This window comes from Eulemur rufifrons, chromosome 2 (genome assembly GCF_041146395.1).
Source record: "Eulemur rufifrons isolate Redbay chromosome 2, OSU_ERuf_1, whole genome shotgun sequence".
Classification (NCBI taxonomy): domain Eukaryota; kingdom Metazoa; phylum Chordata; class Mammalia; order Primates; family Lemuridae; genus Eulemur; species Eulemur rufifrons.
The window spans coordinates 122,000,709-122,028,387 of NC_090984.1; the positions used below are offsets into that span (position 1 = coordinate 122,000,709).

At 43.8% G+C, this 27,679-nt stretch overlaps 1 protein-coding gene across 5 annotated transcripts in view; it reads left to right on the plus strand.

The window, feature by feature from the left end:
• WDR25 (WD repeat domain 25) overlaps nt 1-27,679 on the plus strand; it is a 134,926-nt gene that overhangs the window by 55,865 nt on the left and 51,382 nt on the right. The window lies entirely within an intron of this gene.

The window sequence follows — 27,679 nt, forward strand, 5'->3', positions numbered from 1 at the left end:
ACTTCTCTGCATAATGGCATTGCGTGGCAGCGTGGCTGTGAACTATGGCCTGGGTTTCCTTTCAGGCTGGCTGAGTGGCCCAAGTCAGGTGTTCAGTGTCTCTTGGGGTGCAGAAGCGTCTGTGCACTGGGGACAAAGGAAAGTCAGTCCCTTGTGCAGCTTGGTTTCACTCTGCTGTGACATTGGGCCCTTCGGAGGTGGTTTTTTACGTTGCGACATCTGGCTGGGCATCATGTGTGCAGAAGAGAAAGTCCGAGTCTCTTTCTTCAAGCTCTTTGAGCTGTGGAGGATACATGCCCACCCTGGAAGCAAAATGCTGGCTCCCAGAGGGCCTCGGCTTGCGAGGTTGGCCCTGCTTTCAGTTGCTGTCCTCGTGCCACACCATATGCTGAGCCATCTGTTCCTCCTTTTTGTTTTGGAAAACGTGGCACAACAGTTAGAGTCTTGCCTAGAAGAGCACTGAAGGCCTTTTAGCACTGGGGCTGTGCCTTAGCCATTTAGGTCCCTCTGGTGCTTGGCGAGGGGCTGGAGCCCGAGTCTGGCTCAGTGCTTGCTTGTTGAATGAATGTGTGCCTGCCTGCTGGTTAGTGTGGCCGAGGGTGGAAGAGGATGATGAGAAAGGAGGAGGTGAAACCCAGAGCAGGGACTTCTTTTCAGGGCCCAGCCCATGTGCTGGCCTTACTTTTGGAAGCCCACCTAGCTGCAGAGAGCAGGTCCCTTCTTTTCTACCACCACCCAGCCCCAGCCCCGCCAGTTCCTTAGGAGACACCACAGCTTGGCTTTAGCAAGACTCGTATCTGAGATACCAGTCTGGTGCCTGTTGAGGGTTGAGCCTCATTGTGGTTGTGGGTTTCAGCTCCCCAGTAGAGGTGCTATTGTGGTAGAAAAGCCACCCAACGCTGGGCTCATACTCTGGCTTTGGTGCTTGCTAGCTGGGTGGTCCTGGGCAAGATGGGTGCTTAACTTCTGGCAACTTTGATTTCCTTACTGTGAAGTGGGGATAATATCTCTCAATTTGCAGAAAGTGGTTGTAAAGGTTTGGGATGACCTCCAGACACTCAGATGTTAGTTGCAATTATTATTATTGTTACTGTTACAGCTACTTACAGCACCACCGCCACCACCTCCGCACTCCTGCAGGTCCACCCCCAGCCCCCATGTGTCACACACCCCTTAGGGAGGAAGAGGAGAGAGAAGCTTGCTGAGCACATTTGTCTGCCCAGCTGTTCCAAGTCCTGAGCTGATGACCAAGGATCCTAAGGGATTCAAGGGGAACTGTGCCCTCCCACTTTCCTTGCTTTCTCATCCCTTTCTCTCCTGACATACCATTGTTTTTTCAAAAGAAAGAAAGAAATGGTTTGAGTCACGGAAAGAAATCCCCAGGGCCCCGTTTCAGAGGATTGTCCCATTTCTAAACTTGAGTTAATAAGAATAAACAAAGTAGTAGGTAGATTTGCACAGGAGGAGAATATTATTCTGATGATTATGTAAATATTTATGTATTCTGGCTTTCTCATTTTGTTACTGGTGTCTAATTTCCGAGTCTCATAATGAAGTGTAATTTGGAGAAGCTTTGCAAAGACAGACACAGCAGTGAAATAATTTGATTTGTTCAGTAAACTTGGTTTCAGTTATTCCTTTTCATGAGTTGTTTTCAAACCCCTTCAAGTTCTTTGTGATTTGACAACAGCTTTCAGCCCAATGAAGATATGATTCTTAAACATTGCCAAGAATTCAGAAGAGGTTTATAATATTGTCGCTTAATAAGAAAATGGATTCATTGGCAGGTTATAAAATTTATGGGCTTCAAATGGGTTTCAGTTTGCAGTTTTAGCCCTCCGTGCTCCTGCCATTCTCGAGGCTATGAGTAAGGTTTTTTAATTAAGTCAAATTGAATTGAATGAGCTTTTATTGAACGCCCACTCTGTGCCAGACACTGACTCCTTAACCCTTGCACTGCCCTGTGTGGTGGCTGTGAGAGCTGAGCTGGGTTGGGGACTGCCCACGGCCACTCAGCTGGCAAACCTGGGAGGTGGGATTTGAAGTTCGGTCTGATTCTTATTTATGTTCTTTCGTCCAAAGCTGATTATAGGCAGAGTCAATTAGAGAGAGGAGATAGGTCGAGTGGCTTTGCATTTTATTTCGTTTAATCCTGTTTAATCTTCTCAACCACCCTGTGAAGTTCATTACATTTTCCCTATTTTACATCTGAGGAAAGTAAGGCTCAGAGAGGTGCAGTGATATGCTCGGGGTCACACAGCTGATGAGAGGCAGAGCTGGGTTTGAACTCAGAACTCTGGCTCCAAAACTTGAGTTCCTTCTAGAACCGCTCTAGGGGTCTGCACTTCCTCTAGCATGTGACCTATTGACCATCTTCCCATGAAAATGGCCTAGCACTGGTGGTGCTGTGCCTTCCTGTAAACTGAGGTGGGTAGCAGTGGAGAGGTGGGCCTGGGCTTTAGTTTCCTGGATGCTTTCTAACGATGCCTTGGGCAAGTGATCTCTCTCCTCTGACCCTCGCTCTAACCACTAGTGAATGGGTGGCATGATGCCATCCCAGGTTACTGTTAGGATCACAGATAACATGTGTGAGGCACCTGGTGGTGTGTCTGACATGTGGTGGGCACTCAGAAAGTGAAGGACACTGTCTTTTGGAGTCTATTGCTTGTCGGAGTGCGTGGATGGCTCTGGCCTTGGTTAAGCAGCTGCTATTACTTCAGCCCCCAGACTCTGTGCATCCTGGAGCTGATTGCCAATGGAGATGGGTGACTCATTCGATGGCATTTTGTGTGGCATTGTGCAGTTCAGCCTGGCACAGCACGCCCCACCCACGGCAGGTACTCAAGAGCCATTAGTGTTTATGAAGGTGATAAAATTGCAGAAACGGAGGGAAGTCATCAAAACAAGAGCCTTTGCCTGTCTCGTGAAAGTTAACTTGCAAACCTAATGACCGTGGGGCTGTCGAAAAAGTGTCATCTGGATTTCTCACTGGAGACAGAACTCTCTGGAAGGGCAGTCGGGCAGCCCCTGATTGCTGTGTGGGGGCGGACGCTTTGTATGTGACAGTGAGCTGGAGAAATTAACAGTGATCTTGGATTTGTGCTCAGCTTAACCCTTTGAATTGCCATAGCTTTAAAATGAAAACGAATATTTTGAAAATAAAAATGATTTTGAATGTTTGAGGTTTTTGTAGCAGAAATTCCTCCCATTCTTGTTGTGGTGGACAGGTCCGGAACGAGCTGTCTGCATTCTCATGTGCCACAGGGGAGGCTGAGAAATTTGCCTGAGCCCCACTTCTAGTCCGGGGGACGCAGGGACTCTGACTTTGGTCCATGTCAAGGGAAGGGTTCATAGTTGAGAAACAAATGTGAGAGACTGTCACATGAGAGTCCCTGATAGCAGCGTAGTCATTTTCAAGTCATTCTCTGATAAAGATAGAACACTTAATTTAGGCAAATGTCAGATTTCAGAGCATTTCGAGTGGTCCTGGGGTAGAACACAGTGTTTTCCTATTTGAGTTTCAACCTGACTCCATTCCCCTCTATGTGCTAAGTGTCAGCTATACCAGGGGAATGTTTTCCTCCTGGATGCGTTTGCACCTGGCAATTGGAATGTGCAAGAAGAATTCCTTGATTGCAAAATAGCTACTCTCAAAATGCAGACAGGCAGCCACACTCAGGGAGCCCTTCGGCCACGGCAGCAGGGTGGCGCCAGACACCTGGCTTTGAGTCCCTGTGGAGGCATGCCACTTGGTCTGCTCTAAGCTGCTGCTTGCTCGCTTGTAGAATGGGGCTGCAGAGTGGGAGCCCCTCATGAGGTTTTGGGGGTGGGTAGGAGGGGCTGGCCAGCATGACGCAGTGTGTTAGCTCTGTGGGGGCTGAGCACTGAGGGACATCGGATGAGAAGACCGGCCCCTGCCCTGTCCATGTGGAAGAAGCCCAGGCCACCCTGGGCTGCCACACTCACCCTTCCAGGTGGTCTCTACCTTCTGGTCTATTTAGAGTCTCTTTTTGTTTTTATTGTCTTTTGTTGTTGTTGTTGGGTTTTTTTTTGTTTTTTTTTTTTTTTTTGGGAGATTCAGAGCAGCAATTCTTAGGTCAGAATTATTTGGGAGATCCATATTACTTCTGATTATTTACGAAGGGACAGGCCAGGGGGAGGTAACCAACTCGATTAATTCATCAGCGAGGCAGCTGGAGGGATATGTGACAAACAGACCAGGTTGTCATTTGGCCAGAGATTGTCTGCACTGGGATTGTTCCCCCAGGATAGCCCTGATGACAAATATAATTGACATTTTTTATTAACCCTGAAATGATTAAAGATACTGCTGCTGAATTTGTGTCAAAGTACCCGGTCCCTGGCATTTCAAGTGAGGGGTTCTGTGTGGAGCCAATAAACAGCCAGCCTTGTGTTTATTTCCTGTTCATCACTTTAATCAACCAAGGCATACAGAGCCCTGCCTGGTTTGGTCTTGAAACCAGGCCAGGGAGACAAGACTCTGCTTCCTGGCTCAGGTTTGCAGAGCATTCTGGTACCAGCATCACGGTGGGCATGTAGGAGGTACTCTGTTCATTTACCCACTTAGTCATCAAACATTTGCTGAGCTCCTACTGTGTGTTAGGTCTGTAGGTGTGGGATTGGGGGCCCTCTTCTCAAGGGGGTGATCCGTATAGAGTGGGAGGCAGACAGATGTCTATGGGAATGATTATATGAACCCTGAGAACTTTGTGGGCAGGACCTGGGGTGGGGGAGGGCAGTGCAGGGGGCAGTTTGTGTCTTTGGGTCTTCAAGGGAGGGGTCTCCTCTCTGGGCAGATCTCACCTCTAGAACTCTCCAGGCAGAGACTAGAAGTGGCAGTGCTGGGCAGTGAGGGTCTTGGAGTGCCAGAGTGGGGGTACATGGAGGGGCAGGCAGGGGTGGCACACCGCAGGGGCTTGCCAGGCCCTGTAGATGGATGAGGGGCCATGGAGAAGAGCATGGGCTTTGCTGCTTCCTAGTCTGCCACAGGAGTTACTGAAGCTCTGGGTTTTGTTTTCCTCTTCTGTGAAATGGGGACAGTCATTATCTCTCCTCTGTCCTAGGGCAGTTGCAGGAGGAAATGATGAATGGGGGGAAGCTCCTGATTGGTGCCTGCCATATAGAGCCTAGTCAGTGCGTGTCCGCTACGGTGATGGGATGGAGAAGGAGGGAGGTTCCTGCCGACATACAGTCACAGTAGCAGCGGCCAGGTATTGAGTGCTTACTGCATGCCAAGTGCTGGGCTGAAGTTCTCACACCAACCCTCTGTTAAGTGTCTCTCCCCCTACCCTCGTTTTATAGCTGAGAAACCTCCACGTAAGAGGGTACAACAATTGCCCAGGGTCACACACAGCTAGAGACAGGCAGAGAGCACTGTTGCTCTCAGGGCTTCCTTTCCGCAGAGCAGGGGCTGGCAGGGGGCTGGGGGGGCAGTGCTGACTGCGGAGGGGCCACGCTTGAGCTCTCCTCTTAGAGGAGTGGGCTTGGGTTGCAGAGATGTTAGGATGTGACCTGTCATGGTGAAAGTGGGCTTGTCACACTGCCCCTGGATAGACTGATGAATTGAACACTTCCTGAGCACCTGTTTTGTGGCCAGCCCTCGCCTGGTGGTGCACACATTCATGTGGTCACCGAGCCAGTATTTAGTAAGCACCTACTGTATGCCATGCAGTTTACCAGGGCCGTGGTGCGCCAGAGGCATGAGGTCGTTACCCTGGTAGAGCTCCCAGGCTGTCAGGGAGTGAAGGAAATAAAAGAAAGAAAATTATCACACATCTAGCAGTGTGGCTTAGCAACATTTCAGCATTGAAATAGTGGGTCTGTGTTATTAAGGTTTGATATGCTAGGCTTCCCCTCCCCCAAAACCAAACTAAAACCACTTCTATTGCCCCTAAACAACATAAGTTTAAAAGGAGATTTATCATTTGTGTCTTAGACCTGTTGCTTGGGAGCCTTTCCCATCAGTTTAATTTCTTTTCCCTTTTAATCTCATGGCTGGCAGGATGTTACAGGGGCAGTAATTTAATAAAAGTATGCAGTTTGTAAAGCAGCTGCTATTCTGTGTACTAAGCACATTTGCCAGCCTTTTCAGGGAAACCTCCAAGCTGTTCTTGGAACTTGGTGATATTGCAGGGGAAAAAAAGTTATATTTAATAACATTTCATCCTTTGGGTTCTGCGGCTAATAGAAGCATAAATGGAAGCCATGTCTGAAAGCCATTTCTTTATGTAATTCAGAGAATCAGTACACAGCAATTACACTGTGCATGGGATTTATGAAAACATTAATGCCTAACGAGAAGAAAACATCTCAGTAAGTTATTCAATTTGAAGTCTCAGGCCTGCTTGCTGACTGGTTTTGATCTGCCGCACCGTACGTAGGTGGTGGCCGCTCCCGTCCTGCTGAGTCCTGACCTGGCCGTGGGTGAGGGCCTGGGTCTGCTCAGTGGTGTGGCAGAGCTGGGTTTGAATCCCGACCATCGGGCTCCAGCCTGTCTCTCTCTGCCACTGCACATAACAACCTCGTTAGGTTTATAGCATGTGGCAGCTGCATGATCTGCTGGATAAGAGACACACATTTAAAAAAATTTACGTGCCACATGCTTTCCCTCTCTTTATATCTCTTTCCCCTGAACTGACATAAAAGGGAGAGTCACACAGAAGCAGACGTCAAAATGACTGCCGCGCTTTGCCTGCGGTTGGATTACTCCCGACACCGGTTCTGTTTATGGCAGATGCAGAGTGGAAGGGAGGCGGGAGCCCTATATTCTCCTGCCTTCGTCGCTAGCTGAAGCCTTAATTCAAAAACAAATTGAGTCCTTCAGCTGTCACTCGATTTTCCCTCCGATCTTTGGGGATAAATATCATTGCTCCCGCCGCATATCGCATCTCTCCCCTTTTCCCCAAAGCTTTTCCCCCTGTATTTTTTCTCCCTGCCCGGAACTCAACATTTCTCTGACAAAAGCATGCATTATTTAGAGCCTGTCGCCTCTTGAAGTTCTTTAATTACAGAATTAAACCAAAGTAATGACAGTTTAATTTGTTCTTTCATTAATTGGGAGCGCTCCGGGCTGATGTGAAATGAGCGCATTTGGAAGGCATGAGGAATGTGTGCCGAATGATTGGAGCATGAGTAATAATAATCGCTGTCGTTTAGTGCGGCACCGGCTAGGTGCTGCTCATGCATGTTCGCAGTTTATCCCCCCCGCAACCTGGAGGAGATGTTACCTTTGCCGCATGGCTGAGGCTCAGAGAGGTGACCCAGCACAGTGAAGACTGCCCGGTCAGCCAGGGCAGGGCCAGGCCTGGACACCAGGTGCCCAGCTTGGGGGCCCCTGTCCTGTCCACAGCCCCACTTGGTCTTTAGGCCACCAGCTGTGGGCTCAGGATTCTGCGAGGGGCTGCCCGCAAGAAGCGGGGCACACCCGACCTGGGTGCTCCTGAGAAACAGTTGTGTCTGGCTGAATTTGAGGCCGAGAAGAACCATTTGAACCCATAAAAACCCAGCATCAGTGAAGCTGTTCTTCACTGATGCGGATGGTAATTTTGGCACTTTGAAGGTAGCGGTTCATCCTTCTGGGAGGCATGTGAGTGCTGAGAGACCCATTCCACTTAGCTGTGGGTCAGAGAAGCTGCCACAGAGAATAGCAGGACGGATGTCTCTAAAGCATGTGTGAAGGGTAGAACCCAGGTGTGTGGGGCCATGTCAGGCCTGCAGTTTCCACTCCCCAAAACCCCTGCTGCCCCCCTGGCTGAGGCCAATGCCAGGCTACTGCCTTCCATGGACACATCTGTGCCCATGTAGCATCCTTCTTGCACTGGCCCCAGGGCCTGCCACACCTGGCAGATGAAGTGCCTTAGCTGCCCTGCCATGGTCTGCATTGGCCCTGGGCTGGGCTTTGGTGTTGGGCCTCTGGGACTACACGGGGTGGAGTGTTGTGGGGGGAGAGTTGGTACATTCATGTATGTTGGTGACTCATCTGCAGGGTTGTGTCTAGAGAGAGCTGGTAGACAGCTTGTCTTCCTTCTTACATCTTTAGGGCTTGAACCCTGCATGTACCAGGACTGTACTATTTTGGCAGCAGTGGTGACAGATAGGAAAGGAGAACAAATGGTGCCTTCTCTGGTCCCTTCTACTTTGTTACTTTAATTCCCTTTAAGCTTCCCTAGAACTCTGGGCAGTGGTAGTATTAGCCCCATCTTCTAGCTGTGGAAATGGAAGCTCAGACACATGATCATTTGCCCAGGCCACATGGATTGAAGGGGGCAGAACAGGGTTAGGAGTCACAGGGGTGTCTGGTCCTGAAGTACCCTGTGGAATTGGGCCTCCATGTCCTTCCTGCTGTCACCTTGTGTCCCTGCCAGGCCTCCCCTTGCTCACACTGTTCCTATCTCCTGGCACCCTCAGAGTTTTACCCCACGAGTACTCATATGAAACTTTGGAATTTATTATTAATGTATTTCTCTGCCACAAAGTCTGGATGAATTTAGAATTAGAGGATTCAGTTACACTTTATTATTGTTTGTCATTAAAAATCATGCAAATAAGCCATGGAATGAAGCAACTTATATTGTTTTGGACACCAGATTTACATGTTTACTGGAAGAAAAATGATACTGAACTCCTTCAAGGTGGTTAATAACATTTTGCCTCAGAGCCTTAGCTTTGTTGGTCTTTATGTATAATTTATTCCATGACAACTTCCAAAAGAGATTTTAAACTAGTTTATCATAAAAACTCATACACAACAAGAGGGTTTTAAAACATACGTTTATAAAGATGAAAAGAACACTTAGAAGCACAAGGGATGGGAGCAGAGAAGGAAAAGCTTACTGCAGCATCTGACCTGAGGGTCTGAAAAATGAACCGGAAGCTTCCTACTTGCCAGAGACAAAAGAGGGACCTGATGAGTTCTAAGTTTCTCATGTCTGGATGCTAGGAAGCTTCCAGGTACCTTTTCTGACACCCCCAGGTTACTTCGTGGAGCTTGAGGCTTCCCTGTAGGAGGAGGTGGGCACAGAACCTATGTGGGAACATCAGGGGGAATAAGGACCCGGATAGAAAGAAACTTTGTTCCATCCTGACTCGGGCACGGGCCACCCTGTCAGATCCAGTTGGTTGGAGCAGGTGGGGTTTAGGATCCTGCAGCCCCAACTCTGCACTGTCCCTCTAAGTAGACCAGGGCTGGGCCCAAGTGATACCAATGGTAGGGTAAAGGCTTTGGGGTTGGGTGGCCATCCTGGTAAATGAAAAGAAGGTGAGTCCGTGATGATGCCAAGCCTCCAGGTTACTGTTAGGTTTGGCATTTGCCCTGCATGGTGTGACCCCTTGGCTGTTTTAGCCCTGTGCCCTAGCACAGAGGAGAAGCCTTCTGGCTCTGTGAGCACCTGCTCCTGGGGCCCTGAGGAGGTGTTCCCAGATGACACGGAGCCACGACAAGCACACTGCTGATGTTGATGATCAGAATCAGTCAGAATGTGTAAATCACAATGCATGGTAAGCAACACAATGCCAGTAATAATTCACTTCAAAAACAGCAGCTTAAAAATTAATCAGCAGTTGTGCTGTTTCCAATTAAAGATACTGGAAGCCACCCGCCGAAGCCTGTGTGCGTGAGTGCAAGAGAGGCGGCCAGATCAGCCGACGGAAGCATGGGCTTCTGTAATCAGCACAGGTATTGCTGATCACACCTAGCTCTGTGGGGACCGTGCGCCCTGACGCGTGAGTTCCTGCTGCTGTCAGCACTGGCACAGATGAAGGGATTCCTGGCTGCTACTCCCACAGCCATGCAGCTTCTGTAAATCACAGGCTGTGTGACCACAGCAAGCATCGACTTAAGTGCCGTAGACTTACCATTATTATCCCATTACATGATTCTTCTTAATCCTTTAGAATCACTTGTTAAACTTTTATAGGTAAAATAATTTTGTGCTTATTGAAGTAATGTAGTTATACAGACCAATTCAATACTGTCAGAAACTTTCTGGGCTTCGTTTATGACACCACCTAATGTGTTCAAAGTACAGTGTGTTAGGGCACGATGCATATTCAACCCAAAAGAACCCCAGGCCTGGGCATGAACTTTGGTGCTGAGCGTGAGTGAAATGGAAACTACTGGAAACTGTTCCGTTTGTCCTTTCTCGGCCCTTTTAGAGGTGACTAGGCTCAGAGATTGTTTCTCGGAAATGGACTGGAGTCTCATAAATCTACTCCGATTTTATTTTTGGACATCAACCTGGAGCCCACAAGGATAAGTTCCGGTGGGTTAGCAGCAGTGGTAGGCACAGAGGAGGCCTCCTGCGGGGTGGTGTGGGTGTGCAGCTTCCAGGTGGGGAAGGGAGCTGCTCTTTGTCAGGCGTCTGCAGCTCTTTCGCTGTGTGTGAATCAAACAGATCAGGGGAGCCTAAGAAGACATTCTGCTTATCTTTCAGGAGGTGTTTTGGGTAATCTGGGTTGAGGGGCTCAGCCTGCTACCTCCCTAGACTCCAGTGCTCTGAGTTGGGCAGCACCCGACGCCGTGACATGGATGGCATTGAGCAGGGTGGGGGAAGCAGTGAGAGCCAGGCCTGCAGAATGACATTTCTGTGGCCTAATGATTTTCAAAAACCATTTGTGAGATTGAGGTAATGTATTTCTCAGACTCAAGCAATTTACTCCTTCCCACCGTGCTGAATCAGGCTGTTAAATCCTCTTGCTGTGTGCATATAGCTATCGGCACCAGGGGAAAATGGTTAGGTTCAGGGCCCCTGCCATATCTGTGCTCTTCTCTTCTGGAATTGATGAGTAACTGTACTTTTTAAAAATGCAGTTTTTAAGAACATTGGAAAATGTTAAGTGGAGAAAGCAGGATGCCAAATTGTATATTCAGTAGGATCTCAGGAAAAACAAGGTATGCTTCGAAAGATACTGTGCGGAAACTGCCAGCAAGTGCGTGACAGTTCAAGTTACCCGTGTTTGAGTGCAAAGATTAGATCCAGTGTCACCCTCTGCTCATTTTCAGTACCCCACCCATTGCTCAGGGTAAGATGCACCCCAGAGAGAAGCACATGGAGTCTGCCTTGAGTACTGGGCCTGCTACTTGCTTGTAGTGTAACCTCGGGCAACTTCTTTTATATTAATACTTAGAGCCTCAGTTTCTTCACGGGTAAAATGGCCTAGTTATACCCACTTTGGAGGGATGAGGGGGCTGTGAGGATTCTATCACCTGTGCAACACCTGGCAGTGTGGCACATGTGGGAGTCTAGGTAAACCACAGTCTTGTGGTGGTGATGGGGTAGTTATAAAAATGCATGTATTTTTTTCACAAGCAGAAAACCATTACAAATACAATAACGGGAAAGGAGTAAAGACTGAAGATGGAAAAACAAAGTAGTCCACCAGCGGCATGGCCACCCTGTACTGATCATATTGGCCATGCTTTACTCATTGTCCAGGAATGGGGGGGTCAGGTGGCAACTGGATCTGTACCACAGGGTGCACCTGGCCTTCCCAGAGGGGAAGCATGAGTGCTATGGAAACATCCACCAGGCCTTAACTCAGCCTGGGGGAGTTGGGAGGGCTTCCTGGAGGAAGGAACATCTCATGTGAGACTGGAGGGAGGAGTAGGAGCCAACAGGTGGAGAGGGAGGAATGTGCTTCAAGTAGAGAGAAGGGCATGTGGAAGGCTGGAGGTGTCAAAGAACAGAGTCTAGGAAACATGGCTGGAAAGTGGCATGTAAGGAAGACAGTGACGAGAGATGAGGCTGGGAAGATGGGTGGGGCCTGCCGTGGCAGCTGGCGGTTTTCCCACTGTGTCCATTTACAACTCCCACTGAGCCCCGGATGTGCTCGAAAAAGCCTGCAGCTTGATGAGGCCTTACAATTAGAATGCTTGAAGAGCACTCCTTACTGGGCTTCTGGGGGTGAGGGGCTGATACTCATTTTTATGCATATTGAGAAATCTTGATGAAAATGGTCACTTCCATGCCAGCCCTATCAGGGAGGGCCAGAGAGGCTTTGGTGACAGTGTAGACCTGTTGAAGCCTACCCACAGTGTGTCCCTGGGAGGCCTCCTTGGGAAGCGGAGACAGCCTGGCACTGGCCGTGGTGGTTGTCGTGGCGGCAAGACCTGAGCAACCTCACTGTCTGAGAGTGGTCACCTCTGTTCTGGGACCCTGCCCTGGCTGGCTGTTGGGGGGTGTGGAGGGCAGAGGCTGTCTCAGCTGGGTCTCTGGAAAACCTGAGATCAGGAGGCCTGTGCCCTGGGCCACAGCAGTGTATGACACCCAGACTGGGCCTTCAGAAGGAATGAAGTTGAAGGCCGTTAGAGCTAAACCAGACTGTGCTCCGAGGAGCCCTCAGTAACTGCCGAGAGCAGCCTCTAGTCCCCGCATGTGGATGAAGCAGGCAGAAGGATTTAAAACTGGCTCTTTGTTCTGGCTTGGGTGGACATTTGCCATGACTTGTAGAGGTGGCGCCGTTATATGATCACAGGGATGAGGAATCTCAGGTTCTTGGTCTCCCTGCCTCTGCTACAGTGTGATCAGAAACGGGCTCACTGCTGACCCCCACGTGCCATGGCGCCCCACCTCTCACTGCTCTCCTGCCTCCCTCTCTGATCCCCCAAGTCCCAGTGTTTCTTCTCCAATACAGATGTCCAGTGTGTCCACAGTTCTGTGGCCCAGGCCTGCAGTCTCCTCTGGACACTCTCTTCACTGGTCTCCCTGAGTTATTCTGCCCTCTCCTACAGCAGCTTCTGCCCTCTAAAAATGGAAATCTGATTATCGCATTGCTCTGCTGCTTAAAACCCTTTAACAGCCTCCCATTTTACATGGAGGGAAAAAATTACAAATCTGTGCGGTGTCTGCCAGGCCCCACGGGGTGTGCACTTTGCCTATTCTTGTTGCCCTCCCCCTTCACACAGGGCTCTGGCCACACCAGGTCCCAGCCCCCAGCCTCTGTGGCTGTCCCTGCCACAGGCCTTACCCAGGTCCTCCCCATGTCACCCCTTCCTCAGCAGAAGCCTGCCTACCTCCCCAGTGGAAATCAAGGTGAGTAGATTTCACCTGCTGTTAGTGAGCCCAGTTTTGCTCTTTGCAGCACTGATCTGAGTTGTGAGATCTGTGTGTTGCTGAATATCTCTTCCACTAGACTCGCGTGAACTATTTTGTTCTCTAGCAGTTCCAGCAGTGAGCAAAGTTCTTGGCACATAGCAGACCCCACACAAGTATCTGTTGAATAAACCCCGTGAGTGAGTCACCCAGTCTTTCTAAGCCTCCATTTCCACATCTGTAAAATGGAGATAAGATAACTTCCTAGGCAAACTTGTGAGTTTGTGAGGGGAGCGCATGATATTTATAATGTGGAAAAGTGTTGTGGGAAGTGATACACAAAAATAAAGGTGTAATATTATTACTATTCTTTCTGACCAGGTCATGCCCTCCTCTTCCCCCTCAATTACGGAAGGAATGAATACTTCCTAGGATAAGAGAGCAGTGTAGGGGCAATCCAAAGCCCCTTTCACTAACTGTGTTCAGACTAACACCCAAGGAGGGGAGAGGCCTGTGTCTCAAGGAAGAATGTGACACAATCTGCAAAGATCCCTAAAAGTTTCACAGTCCCCATCAGATGAAGCTGGTATGAAAGAGCGTTGAACAGCATGCAAACAAGCTCCAACATTTAGACCTAAAAGATTCTAATTGTGCTGATTGATCATGAGAGTGCTTAGAAATTATGGAGAGTGGGAGAGAGTTGAGGGACTGGGGGTTGGCAAATAGCAAACCCATTTTCCAAGAGCAACAAAAGGTAGTTTTAGAAGCCCCATATACCACACTAACTGAATGAGGGTGGGGGATGGCTCCCCAAGGCAGGGAGGGACACTTATACCAGAGAAAGAATGAAGGGACACCAGACATGCAGTAGAACTCATGGCATTGCAGGATTAAAAGACAGACATGCTCACCAGGAGCCAGCGTTCACTTGCCAAAACAATTCATTCTTTTATGAGTTATTAGCCTTATAGAATCTGTGTATATTGAAGCCAGAGACTAAGCTAAGTGTATCTTCATTTGGAAAGGCACCTGGCTTTTAGAGCCTTGGTGATTTCATCACTTCCTTATTTTACAGAAGAGCAGGAACCATCCTAAGGTCCTTGTGGTGCCAGAGAGTCTCAGATTGTTCTTGAGAACATAAGAGAGATAAAGAGGTATCTACTAGGTGATACAATCTAACTGATGCCCTATAGCTTGTTGAAAAATAGCACCCAACTCTAAGAGTTAATTATTTACTCTTAGAGTGGAGGAGATCTCTCATGACCAAAGAGCTCTGTATTTAGCATTCATCTGTTTCATACTTAATAATAAACAAATTGGGTAATGTTACAGAAGGGAGGTCTGCTTTTCCAATCTGCAGATATCTCAAAGCTAGGATAGCCATACTTTCGTTCACCTGTTCTTCCATCCATTCTTCTGTGTATTCATTTGTCCATCCATCTGTCAGTCTGTCCATGTATTCATCCACCCATCATCAACCCATTCCATCTATCACCCTTCATACATCCATTATCCCATCCATCTATTCATATATCTGTCCACCATCCATTCCATTCACCCATTCTATCCATCCTTCATTCATCCATGCATCCACTCATCCATCATTTATCCATTCCATGCATCCATCATCCATTAATCGTCTATCATCCATCCATTCATCTGTGCCTTCATCCAACAGACATTTATTGAGCTCCTCGTATGTGCCAGACCCTGCTCAAGACACAGATACAGAAGTAAACAAAACAGACACTGAATACATAGTGCTTTACCCTCATAGAGCTTACAATTTAGTGGGAAACACAAGTAAACAAGCAAGCAAATAAACAAATATGTTAGGAAGTAACACAATGCTCCAAAGAAAAGTAGAGCTAGCTGAGGTGAAAGAGAGTGATGGGAGCAGTGTTTCGATGGTGTGGTTTAGGGAATGCCTCTCTGGGGAGAGACTCGAGCCAGCCCAGGTGCTGTCTGAAGAAGAGCCTTCTAGGCAGGGAAATAGCAGGTGCACAGGCCTGAGGAGGAGGGCGCTGGGTGTGTGTCAGGAGGCCAGTACAGCTGGAGTGGAGTTAGGGCAGATGACACAGGATTTATTCGAGGTATGATGGAAAGCCACTGGAGAGTTTTGAGTAGGGGAGGATGTGTAACCTGCCTGCAGAGAACCACTCTGGTTGCTGTGTGGCAGTATATTGTGGGGTAAAAAAGGAAGCTGAGACACCAGTTTTTTTTTTTTTTCAGAAGTTCTTTTTTAATGGGAAAATAAACATACAATTTGCCATCTTAACCATTTTTTAAGCACACAGTTAAGTGGCATTAAATACATCCCTAATATTGCACAACCATTACCATCATCCTCTCCAAAATTCTTTCATCATGTAAAGTTTGAGACACCAGCTTTGAGATTGTTGCAGTGGTGTGAGGGGAAGATGATGGTGGCTAAGATGAGGATGGTAGCAGAGGTGATGAGAAGTGGTAGGATTTGGGATATACTTTGAAGACAGAGCTGACGGGTTGGGGGAAGGGCATAAAGGAGGACTGCAGTACTTTAGACGACTAAATTAGGAGACAGTGATTCAGTGGGGGAAATCACCATGAAACAGCTAAAGAGCTGACAGTGGGAAGAGGGGTTAGTCTGGCTTTGTGTTGTATTTATCCAGAGTACAGGATTACGGGCAGGGGTTGGACCTTGGGGGACATTGCAGGTAGGAGGAAGAAGAGTGGTGAAGCCTGCAGGCTCTCTAGCCAGACTGCCTGGATCGGAGTCTCTGCTCCACCTCTCACAGCGTGGCCTGGGACAGATACCTCTTTGTAACTCAGTTTCCTCATCTGTGAAATGGAGCTAATAATGTAATAATATCTACCTTATAGGGTTGTGGTAAGGCTTGAATTAATTCAGTTAACTCATTTGGCTCAATATACTCAATTGTAAAGTGCTTAAAAGCATGACTGGCACATAGTAACTACTCTGTACATGATTATTGTTATCTAGAGGGAGGAGACAAGGTGGTAGATTTTGTCTCAGAATAGTGTCCAGAATTGCGATGCTTTCAAAAGGGGCACTAGCTCCTCCTCAGACTATTGCTCTCCTCACCTGCTGGTTCCAGCACCTGCTGGGGCACCCTCTCCACTCTGTGAGGAGGGTGTTATCTGAAGGTCTCCAGAGCCCCCCACCTTCAGCTTTCCCTGCTCTCTTCTGCCTCTGCAATATATTTTGCTCTTAATCCTTTTTTCTTTAAGAAAACTCTCTTTGCCCTTTTACATCTTCTGTTGACATTTAAAACTCCTTCCCTTTGTTCTGACCTTATTGAATAGAGAGAATAATTTCTTGGAATTCTCTGTATAATGAATGTTCATGTACTTACAGATTCTGATCTAGTTTCTCCTCAACCTTTACTTTGAGAGACCTTGCATCATTTGGTATGGAAAACATTTTAGGAAGCAGTTAGGAAGGTGGTGTAAAATGAAAATTCTGCTTTTGCTTTTGCTGTTTCTGCAAATGTAGCCCCCTGTAACCCAGATATCAGCTGGGGTACCCTGCCCTTAGAGATCCAAGTGGTTCAAACTCCTTTACCATGTATGCTAGAAACTCAGCAGCCTTCCTCGGTTCTCTACAAACTTTTCTGAGGCTGGTAGAGGTGAGGGTCATAGTGTGGGAGGGGTCTTCAAATCATTCTCGGTTCCAAGTTCATGCATCAGTGGATGAGATCAGTTTGTAAATCAATGATGGCCTTCTTGTTATCTGTGACACAGTGGCTCACCCACAGAACAAATACTCTGATCCCCTCACTCTCCTAAATATTCCTACCAGAAGGCTGGGTATGGGCAGCAGGTATGAGGAGGTAGGGTGAAATGTTACTCTCCATTCTGCAAAATAGATGCTTAAAATTGGAAATTAGGTTTGGCTTTCAGTAACAAAGAAGTAGTTCTATCAGACTGACCCTCCCACAGCTAACAACTATAAACTCTGTACGACAGCAATAACAACAAAACTACCTGATGATACTGGAGAACAATAAACAGCAGGCAAACACTGGACAAAAGTCCACCCTTAAAAGAAGGAAATGTCACTGGGTGAGTTTCCTACTTTTATGTTTTTCTATGTGAGGGTAGGCTTCAGTCCATGCCAAGCAGGCTGCTAGAAAGTTGGATAGAAAATCCACAGTGTTACTGGCTTGAAGACCCAGACAACAGAGTTTGGGGTAGCCACAGTAGCTGGAAAGTATGTATAAACTCTACTCAAATTTCTGGATGACTCCTGAACCCGAGTATGAGGCAGACCCTAAGCAACTCAAGAGAGAACTGAATAGAAATTGTGCTGCTGCACACCACAAGAGAGACACAATTTGAAATTTGAGTAGAGCCAGGTTAGTTGCCTTTAAAAAAAAATATTCTTCAGAGGAACATAACAGATTCCAAAGTTAATGCAACATATATTTTGTAATGTCCAGTATTCTACCCAAAATAGGAAAAGGAGACCTATATTTAAAAGAAAAGCAATCAATGGAGCTTGGCTCTAAGATGATTCAGATGTTGACATTAGCAGATATGTATTTTAAAACAGTCATTATATATATGCTTAGGGACACAAAGGAAAATATTCTCACAATGAATAAAAAGATAGGAAATCTCAGTAAAGAAATAGAAACCATAAGAAAACAAATGGAAATTGTAGAACTGAAGAATACAGTAACTGAAGTTAAGAATTCACCATTTGGACTCCATAGCAGAATGGAGATGACAAAAGAAAGAGCCAGTGAACTTGGAGATAGATCAATAAAAATTATTCAACCTGAAAACAGAGTAAAAGAATGGGGGAGAAAAAGAACAGATACTCAGGGACCTATGGACAATATTAGAAAACCTATTATATAAGTAATTGGAGTTCTAGGAGAAGAGGAGAGAAGAAAAAATATTTTTAATAAATAACATTAGAAAACCCCCGAAATTTGGTGAAATATGTACATATCCAGATTCAAAAAAAAAAAAAACAACAACAACAAAAAAAAAAAAACAAACTCCACAAACCCCAAACAGGAGAAACACAAGGAAAACCATACCCAGGCATGTCATAGTCAAACTTCTGGAAACCAAAGACAAAGAGAATATCTTGAAAGTAGTCCGAGAAGAACGAATATCACATGGAGGAGAATAATGATATGAAAAATCACTGACTTCTCATCAGAAATAATGGAGCCCAGAAACAATGGGATGGTATCATTAAAGTGCTGATAGAAAACTAAAAACATCAACCTGTGATTCTGTATCTTTCAAGAAATGAAGGTGAAATAAAGTCATTTCCAGATAAATAAAAACTAAGTGAGAATTCATTGCCAGCAGATGTGCACTATAGGAATGTTAAAGAAAGCACTTCAGGATGAAGGAAAATATATCAGATAGGAACTCAGATCTTCAGCAAGGGATTAAGAGCACTGGAAATGGTAAATATGGGGGAAAATATAGAAGACTACCTTTTCCTCTTAAATTTTAAAAAATACATATGACGATTTAAAGCAGAAATTATAATACTGCATTTGGGGTTTATAACATATGTAGATGTGTAATACATATGACAACTATAGGGTAAAGATGGGGGTTGGTAAAAGGACATTTATAGTTGCAAGCTTTGTTATATGAACTTGTACAATATTGACTATAGGAAGACTGTAAAATATTATGGATGTAGAGCAGCCACTAAAAAGAAAATATAAAGTAGTATAGCTAAAAAGCCAATAGATAAATTAAAATGGAATTATAAAAATGTTCAGTTATTCCAAAAGAAAGCAGTAAAGGAGGTAGAGGAATAAAAGAAGCAAAACCAGAAAATAACAAAATGATAGATATAGATCTGATCATATGAATAATTACATTAAATCTAAAGGGACTAAATACTATAACTAAAAGAGATTGTCAGAATGGGTACAAAAGCAAGACTAAACTATATACTATTGACAAGTGGTACACTTTAAGTAAAAAAGAAATAGGCTAAAAGTAAATAGAATAAAGAAGTATCATCCAAATTGTAACCATAAGAAGATGGGAACTATTGCAACACTAACCAGTAAAATAGACTTCAAGACAAAAAGTATTACCAGAGATAAGAGACATTTCATATGATAAAGGTATTAATTCATCAGGAAAGCATAATGATCATATATATGTATGTAACTAATAACAAAACTTCAAAACACATGAAAAAATTTTTCACAGAATTAAAGGGAGAATAAACAAATCCACAATCACAGTTGAAGATTTTAGTACTTTTCTCTAAGGAGTTGATTGAACAACTAGGCAAATCAATAAAGATAGAAGATCTGAATGATGCTATCAACCACCATAATTGACATTTGCAAAACACCATACATAACAAGTGCAGAATACAAATGCTTTTCAACTTCAAATAGTACTTCACTAAGATAGGCCATGTGCTAGGACATAAAGTAATCTCAATGTATTTAAACGGATTGAAACAATACAGAACCTAGTTTCTGATTGCAATAGAGTTAAGTTAGTAAAAAATAATAAGATACTGGACAATAAGAAAAGCCAAATATTTGGCAATTAAACCACACACTTCTAAATAACTTGTAGACACGTATGCCTTTAGTCATGATGGAGTAATAGGGACCAAATTTATGCTCCAATGTTAAACAACTAAAGAGTTGGACAAAACATAAGGAACAGTGGTGTTGAGACATTGAACACCAGGCAGTGCAGACAGTGATCCCCTGAGAGGGGAGACACTGGGGTGAGCCCTACAGCTGTTCCTGCTTCCTGCCTGGTGATAGTTTCCAGACTGGAGCGCAGGAAGGAGAAATCCAGCTGCATCTCAGTGATTTCCATGAGTTGAGGAGATAGAGTTGGAAGTCCAGGAATGTTAAGTAAGCTAGAGTTCTCAGGACAGAGAACCAGAGAGGTGCAGAGAGAGAGAGAGAGAGATCTTGTGGGGGGTTCCCCCAAGTCTTCGGTGGAATTCTGACCGGCAGGTACATGCATGCGTAAATAAAAATAAAAAAATAATAATTTTCTAAGCTTTAAATGCTGTTCTTTGCATAACAACCAATTTCATCCCTTATTTGATCTTACAGTTAAAGCACTAGGTTCCCACAACTTTATACTAGAGTTTCTTCTCTATATCGTTATGTCCTAGAAATATTTCACTTAAATTCTCACTATTTATTGCAAAACCAGTTTTGGAGAGATAACAGGGCTTTCTATGTTAAAGGGTATCTATTTCCTTTTGTTAGTCACTAAGCATGCCAGGACACTCCTTGAGCTAGGGAGAGAACCACCTACGAGGAGCAGGTAAACAATCCCTAGAGCTCACAGGGCCAAGAGTAGTTCATGTTCTCACCAGCCAGAATAGAAAATCCTCATATTCACAACAGTATTGCCTCAGTAGTGAGGTAAAATTAGCCCTAAACTGAATGCCGCTCTGGTCCCTCCTAACAAAGCTTCAAAACTATCCTGGCAAGGAGCAAACTTTTTCCAAGTCACTTAACGATGTCCCAGAACAAACCTGAAGAGTATTTATAGGAATACAAAAATATGAAACATCCAATAAAGTAAAATTCACGGTGTTTGGCATCCATATAAAGATGACATGCAAAGAAGTAGAAAAATATGAACCACAATGAGAAGGAAAATCAGTCCATAAATATGTACTCAGAAATGGCACAGATGATGCAATTAGTAGACAGGAATGTTAAACCAACTATTATAAATACGTTCCATGTATGCAGAAAGATAAAGAATAGCACAAACATGTTCAGGAAAGTCATGGACAATACAAAAAGATCCAAATTGGATGTCTAGAGACGAAAAGAAGTCTTCAATGGAAAATACACTCCATGGGATAAAAGCAGATTGGAAACTGTGAAAGAGGAGGTTAGCAAACTTAAAGACATAGAAACTATTCAAATTGAAACACAGAGAGCAAAAAGCTTGGGGAAAAAATGAACACAGCATCAGTGAGCTGTGGAACAACTTCAGGTTCACCCAATGTACATGAAAGTGGAGTCCTCGAAGAAGGGGAGAACAGAAAAAACATTTAAAGAAATAATGGCTGAATGTTTTATAAATTTGATGAAAATTATAAACCTATAGATTCAAGAAACTCAAGGAACTCTGGCAAAAGAAACATGAAAAAAAAGTTCACCAAAGTATATCATAATGGAATTTCTTATAACCGGTGAAAATGGGGAAAAAATATATATTTTTTTATTTCAGGGTATTATGGGAGTATAAACATTTTGGTTACAAGTTCTGACTTTGCCTCACCCAAGCCAGAGCTAGAGGTGTGTCCTTCCCCCATACAATGCTCACCGCATCCATTAGTTGTGAGTTTACCCACCCCCACCCCGCAACACCCAGTGAATATTACTACCATGTGAGCACCTTAGTGTTGATCAGTTAGTACTAATTTGATGGCAAGTACATGTGGTGCTTATTCTTCCATTCTTGTGATACCTCACTTCGGAGGATGGGCTTAAAAGTAGCCAGTGCACGGGGTTGGGGGAAGACACCTTACATACAGAAGAACAAAGGTGAACATGACACCAAACTTCTCATTGGAAACAATGCTAGGAGGCAGTAGAACACCATTTTAAAGTACTGAAAGGAAAAATCAAAACCACTGTCAACCTAAAATTTAATACCCAGTGAAACATCTTTTAAAAACGAAAGGCAGAATACTTTTTCAGACATTTAAAAGCTGAAATGATTCATCACCAGCAAACTTGCATTATAAGAAATGTTAATAAAGGGAGTCCTTCACACAGAAGGCAAATGATACCCGATAGAAATCTGCATCTGCACAGAGAAATGATGAGCACTAGAAATGGTAATATGTGGGTAAATGTAAAATATTTTTGGATCTTATTTAAAAATCACTTTCAATAATGATTGTTTAGAGGAAAAAATATTAAGTGTATTGTGGAGTTTATAACATGTGTAGATGTAAAATGTGTGATAGCAACAGTACAAAGGCTAGGATGGAGGATATCATTGTTATGGTTCTTGTATTATAAGGGAAGTGATGATCTTACTTGCAAGTAGACTCTGATAAGTTAAAGATGTAAACCTTAAAGCAAGTAGTAATAAAACAAAACACATATTTATGGTTACAAGTCTCACCATGGGAGATAAAATAACAAAAGATACTGAATCCAAAAGAAGGTTAAAAAAAAAAAATAGGAAAGAGGGAACAAAGAAAGATGGGATAAATGGAAAGCAAATAGCAAGATTTAAACCCAAACCATATCAGTTGTGGATGAAATGGTCTAAACACCCCATTTAAAGACAAAATTATTGGGCTGCATAAAAAGTTAAGACCCAATTGTACATAGAATGCCTACAAGAAACCCACTTTAAATATAAAGACAAGGTTAAATGTAAAAGGTGGGAAAAGATCTACCATGATAGTAATGAAAGAAAGCTGGAGTGGCTGTATTAATATCAGACAAAGCAGATTTCAGAACAAAGAATAGTACCAGGGATAAAGAAAGCCATCTTATAACAGCAAAGGGGTCAGTTCATCAAAGGATATAAGATCAGGTGTATAACGTTAGGTACATAAACAGGTGTATAAATGTTTATACAAATAATAAGAGAGTTTGAAATACTTGAAACAAAACTGACAGAAGCTGAATGGAGAAATAGTGAAATCCACAATTAACGTTGGAGATTTCAACACCTCTCTCTCAATAATCTATAGATCAAGTAGACAGAAAATCAGTTAAGATATAGAAGACTTGAACATCACTATCACCTAACTTGGCTTAATTGACATTTATGGAACAGTCCTTGTAACAACAGCAGAATGTACATTCTTTTTAAGTGCCCGTGGAATGTCTACCAAGATAGACTATATTCTAGGCTGTAAAATAAGTCTCAGTAAATTTGAAAGGATTGAAACCGTTCAAAGTACATTCTCAGATTGGGATTAAATTAAAAATCAATAATGAAGATATCTGGAAAATTCCCAATTATTTGTAAATTACCCAACACACTTCTAAATAGCCCATGGGTCAAAGAAGAACCAGATAGGGATATTAGAAAATAGTTTGAACTGCATGCAAATGAAAACACATAAATATTTGTGGAATGTAGCTAGACTAGTTCTCAGATAATAATTTATAGCACTAAATGTCTGTATCAGTTGGGGAGAAATTTTCAAATCAGTAAAATCAGTGAAACAAAAAGCTGGTTCTTTGAGACCAATGAAAGGTATAAACCTTTAGCCAGACTCCTGGGAATAAATGAGAAAAGACACAATTTACCAATATTAGGAATGAGCAAGGTGACCTAATTATAGATCCTTTAGATATTAAAAGGCTACTAAAGTAGTGCTATTATCAACTTTATGCCAATAAATTCTACAACTTAGATGATATAGATAAATTTCTTGAAAGGCCCAAACAATAAAAGCTCATGAGCCCAGGAGTTTGAGCTTACAGTGAGCAATGATGGGGCCACTGCACTCCAGTGTAGATGATGGAGCAAGACCCTGTCTCGGGGGGCGCAGGGGCAGGGGGGCAGAAAGAAGATAACTTTAAAAGCCCCATATCTATTAAAGGAATTAAATTCATAGTTAAAAACTTCCCACAAAGAAAACTCCAGGTCCAAATGGCTTCACTAGTGAATTCTACCAAACATTTAAGGGAGAAATAGTGCCAATTTTTATGGGTTGAATTGTGCCCACCCCTCACCTCAAATTTATATTTTGAAGTCTTAACCCCCGGTACCCCAAAATGTAGTGTTATTTGGAGATGAGGTCATTACAGAGGTAATCAAGTCACAACGAGTTCATTAGGGTGGGCCCCCTAATTCAATGTGACTGGCGTCCTTATAAAGAGAGATTTGGAAACATATGCGTAGAGGGATAACATCATGTGAATATGAAGATGGCCGCCTGCAAGTCAAGGAGAGAGGTCTAGAGCAGATCCTTCGTAGCCTTCAGAAGGAACCAACCCTGCAACACCTTGATTTCAGACTTCTAGCTTCCAGAATGATGATATAATAAAATTCTGTTGTTTAAGCCACCCAGTTTGTGGTACTTTGTTATGGCAGCCCTGGCAAACTAATATATAACATACAATAATACACACAAACTTTTCTGGAATATCAAAGAGGTGAGAACACTTCCCAATTCATTCTGAGTCCACCATTACCCTGATAACAAAACAAGAAAAAGATACCATAAGAGAAGAATGCGATACAACAGTTATCTGTCATGAACATAGATGCAAAAATTTTTAATAAAGTTTCAGCAAATCAGTGCAACTATATATATGTGTATGTATATACATATTCATAATGTTATGACCAAGTAGGATTTGTCCTGGGAACGTAAACTTGCCTTAGCATTAGAAAATCAATGTAATTCAGCGTTAATGACTTACCTATAATGAACTCTGATATAAATGATTAACAAGAAAAGAAAAAACATATGATCATCTCAATAGATGCAGAAAGAGCTTTTGACCATGTCCAAAATTCATTCCTGATTTGGAAAAAAAAAAAAAAAAACTTTCAGCAAACTAGAAATAGAAGAGAACTTCCTTGAACTCATAAGGGGCATCTCTGAAAACCTTAGCTCCAGCGTCATTCTGAACTGTATAAAAGCCTGACTACCTTCCCCATAAGGTCAGGAACAGGCAGAGGTGTCTGCTTTCCCCATATTTGTTCAGCATAGTGCTGGAGATTACAGCCAGTGCAATAAGGCAAGAAAATAAAAGGATCCAGACTGGGAAAGAGGAAATAAAATTGTCTTTGTTCACAGATGACCTGATCATCTATGTAGAAAATTGCACTGAATCTATTAAAAAAGCTTCTAGAAATAAAAGGTGAATTTAGTAAGGTTGCAGAATTCAAGGTCAATATACAAAAATTAATTGTATTTCTGCACACTAGAAATGAGCAATCTAAAATTAAAAATACTATTTAGGATATCATCAAAATATGAACTAATTAGAGACAAATTTGATGGAAGATACGCCAAATCTTTTCATTTAAAAACAACAAACTATTGCTTAGGAAAATTAAAGAATACCACAACAAATGGAGAGACATATCCTATTCACGGATTAGAAGAGTCAGTATTATTAAGGTGTTTCCTCATATTGGTCTTTAGATTCAATGTAATTCTGGCCGTTGAACACATACTTCATGAAGGATTCCCAAGCTTTTGCAGGCAGATGGACTGATCCCATCCCTTTGGGATCCCTTTGGTGAAGGGTTAGGCACTCTGCACTGGCTTGTGGTGAGCTGTGTGAGTTTGAGAGTGGTTTCTAAAATTGTTTTCTGGGGCAACAGGGGCTGCCAAGAGTTGGCGGGGAGGCCAGGAGCCAGGGCTGAACTGGGAAGATCCCGAGGCAGGAGATAGCAAGAGAGGGCTGCATGGGAGGCAAAGGTTCTCCCAGAAATTTGACAGCCATTATTTCCAGGTGGTGAAGTTATGAATGACACTCTTATTTTGTTTGTGTTTTTCTGTTTTGGACTTTTTGTCATTGGTTTTTCCTCTTTCTTTCTTTCTTTCTTTTTTTTTTTTTTTTGCATAACACAGTTATTTCCAAAGAATCAGAGAAACAAAAAATCCCCATCATTGATTCCTATGGGATTTTGCTTTTTGCACTTCTGTATGGTTTGAGTACTTTACAAGGAGACTGTATTTCTCTTATAATCAAAAACAAAAGGGAGGCAGGCAGGCAGAAGAACATGACCTGAGGCTAAATCAATAGTTCCTGTTGCTGATCTTAGGAGACTGTGAGAATTCCCAGTGGGGCCATGTCTCCGTGACCAGGACATGGGAACAGTGGTAAATGTGTGGCGAGCAAGTGACGGCACCATATTTTACTTGTCATGTTCTTTTCAAGACTGTTAGTTTTGTTGGACGCAAAGAATGTCTCTAGTTAATACATCAAGTCATCTTAGAACATTTGACAGAAGACTTAACTCCTTAATTCCATGAAGGCAGTTAGGGATCTCTAATTACTTAATTGAAAAAAGGCACACACTTCAGGCTGCCACAGTGTTTGGGAATTAATCTTTAAAACCTGACAGTGAACATTAAATTCAATTAAGGAGAGCGATTGGCAAAGATTCTTCCCTCCTTCACCCCGGGTAGCTTTGAGAGGTAGCTGACTGGTCTGCATTGATTCTGATGCTATCGTTGTCTGTGCATCAACCAGGAGAGCCAGGTGTGCGTTTTTCACTTCAGAGAGGACTTGTCAGACAGTTTACAGTTTGATGGATCCCCTTAAACGCGCGTCCGTGGTGGATTTGGGAGGCCCCTGGCCAAGAATTCAAACGTTCTGGTTTGTTGCTTTTGGCCTTGGATGTCACAGAGTTCAAGTTTTCTTTCTTTCTTTCATTACTGCCGTGATCTTTTCTCCCCCTCCTCTTCCCTCCTCCTCTTCCCTGCTCTCCTCCTCCCCCCTCTGCCCCCTGCCTTCCTCTTCCCCGCCCTCCTCATCCCCTTCCTCCTCCCCACTTCCCTCCTTCTCTCCCCTTTTTCTTCTTCTCCTCCTCCTCTCCCTCCTCATTAATTTAACATTTTTATTTTAAATTATGAAATGTTTTAAGCATATTCAAAAGTATAGAAAGTAACATGGAGATACCAGGTGCCTGCCCCTTGCCTTGTTAAATCCAGGGGTCCGTCTCCAGCCCTCACCTGGAGGACTTCTCAGCAGTATTTGACGTGTTGACCAGTCTCTTCTCAAAACACTCGCTCTTGGCTTCCAGGACACCCGTCTTCTGTTTCTGCTCCTACTTCACTGGCCTTTCTTCTCAGACTTCTCTGGTTTCTCCTTTTCCATCCCCTGCTCCAAGCCTGTGAACAACGAGGCCCCTGCTGAGATGTGGGACTCCCCTCTGCACTGTCTACATTGATTCCTGTGGAGAGCTCGTCCAGCTCGGGACTGAAACACTGTTTCAGTGGCAACGACTTCCAAAGCTCAGTCTCCACCCTGGACCTCTCTTTTGAACACCACACAAGTATATCCAACAACTGTCCCCATGCATTTTATAGTCTGTCTACAAATGCATGAATATATGAGATAGGGGTTTGTGTGTGTGTGTGTGTGTGTGTGTGTGTGTATTTTTTAAAAAATTGTGGTAAAATATAACAAAATTTACCATCTTAACAATTTTAAAGCGTACACTTCAGTGGCATTGAGCACATTCATATTGTTGTGCAACCTTCACCACCATCCATCCACAGAACTCTTCATCTTATAAAACTGAAACTCTCTCCCTGTTAAACTCCCCATTCTCTCCTCCCCCAGCCTCTGGCAATCATCGCTTTACTTCCTGTCTGTGTGATTTTGACTACTCAGTGTTCCTCATATAAGTGGAGTCATATAGTGTTTGTCATTTTGTATCTAGCTTATTTCACTTAGCATACTGTCTTCAGGTTTCATCCATGTTATAGTGTGTGTCAGGATTTCCTTCCTTTTCAAGGCTGAATGATATTCCACTGTATGGATGTAAAACATTTTGTTTATCCATTCATCCATCCATGGACACTTGGGTTGCTTCCACCCTTTGGCTATTGTGAATAATGATGTTATGAACATGGGTGTACAATATCTCTTTGAGACTCTAGTTTTGGTTTTTTGGGCATTTACCTGGAAGAGGAA